At 34.7% G+C, this 1,490-nt stretch overlaps 1 long non-coding RNA gene across 1 annotated transcript in view; it reads right to left on the bottom strand.

Moving 5' to 3' along the window:
- The window catches only part of LOC128250330 (uncharacterized), a 59,817-nt gene that overhangs the window by 57,229 nt on the left and 1,098 nt on the right, over positions 1–1,490 (bottom strand). The window lies entirely within an intron of this gene.

The following is a 1,490-nucleotide window of genomic DNA, read 5'->3' on the forward strand; positions in this document are numbered from 1 at the left end:
TCATTCCAGGCGAAATAGGGATCCTACGAAGGTTCCCTGAAATAATGATACACGATAAAATATGTGGTTCGAAGACCAGGGAGTTTGTCCAGAGGGGGCCTCTACTTTTCTGTAACGTGAAGTCACAGCTCTTGTACTACGGACGTATGATAAGAATGTCGCGAATAAGGATCACAAGATGGTTTCTCCAAGCCAACGGTTTCTCCAAGCCAACGGTTTCTCCAAGCCAAATGGGTTTCATAGCAGGCAATGGGTTAAACCAGAGTTTCTCCACCGCTTTTTACCTATGGACCCCTTCGTTTCCTATTTTATCCCTACTGGACCCTCATACCCATTCAGTGTGTTAAAAAAAATCCTAATTATGTTTTGATAATTAAATAAAATTAGGAATTTTTGAAAATAAACTGTTAAAATATTTGGCGTATTGTAAAGAGCATAACCAATTCATTGCAGATAAATTTTAACCCCGAAGGTCATACGGACTACGATTGAGAACTACGACTTCAGCTCTTCCGTTTCTGCCAGTTCGCCACCTCCATGTTAGCAACAGCAATAACTACAACAACAACACCAGATGAACATTGATACTAACAAGAACAACAACGATAGCAACAAAAATACCAATATGGCCGACGACGTTAGCAATAATAATAAGAACAATGGAAATGTTACGCTAAACAGCTGTATTCGCTTCATGAAGGCAATATTATTGTCTGCTCCCACGTGACTTGTGTAATCCGTTCCCCTAGCAATCATATAGGCATTATATCGTGTGATATCGTCTTATGTTATATTACTTGATATCCTACGCTAGATTGTGTTATATTATTTATTGCATTCCACTGTTTCATGTTTGAAAAGAGATTTTCAAATTATGTGGCGATAATGAAGACAACGCAGAATTATTGATGGTGGTCGGCGATTTACGGCAATTCTACAACCCACCCACCACTGCGTGTGTGTGTGCGCGTGTATAGTGTCTATGCATATATGTGTGTGTATATATATATATATATATATATATATATATACACGCATACATACATACATAGAGATATATGTGTGTGCATATATGTATATATATATATATATATATATATATACGTACACACACAGACATACACACACACACACATATATATATATATATACACATATATTTCTATGTACGAGACACATAGATAATGTATTTGTATGTATATATGTGTATATATGTATATATCTATATTCACACACACATACACACACATGTATGTATATTGATTGATAGATAGATAGATAGATAGATAGATAGATAGATAGATAGATAGATACAGATATAAATCCGTAAGTATGCTTCTGTGCGTGTGTATGCGTATTATGACTGAAAGTGCGGGTGTATAAGTATGTATGTATATATGACTAGATATGTATGCATATATGTATGGATATGTAAGCATATATACATATCGATACTTACAAACATATATATGTGTATATATATATATATA

Source organism: Octopus bimaculoides, chromosome 20, assembly GCF_001194135.2.
Source record: "Octopus bimaculoides isolate UCB-OBI-ISO-001 chromosome 20, ASM119413v2, whole genome shotgun sequence".
Classification (NCBI taxonomy): domain Eukaryota; kingdom Metazoa; phylum Mollusca; class Cephalopoda; order Octopoda; family Octopodidae; genus Octopus; species Octopus bimaculoides.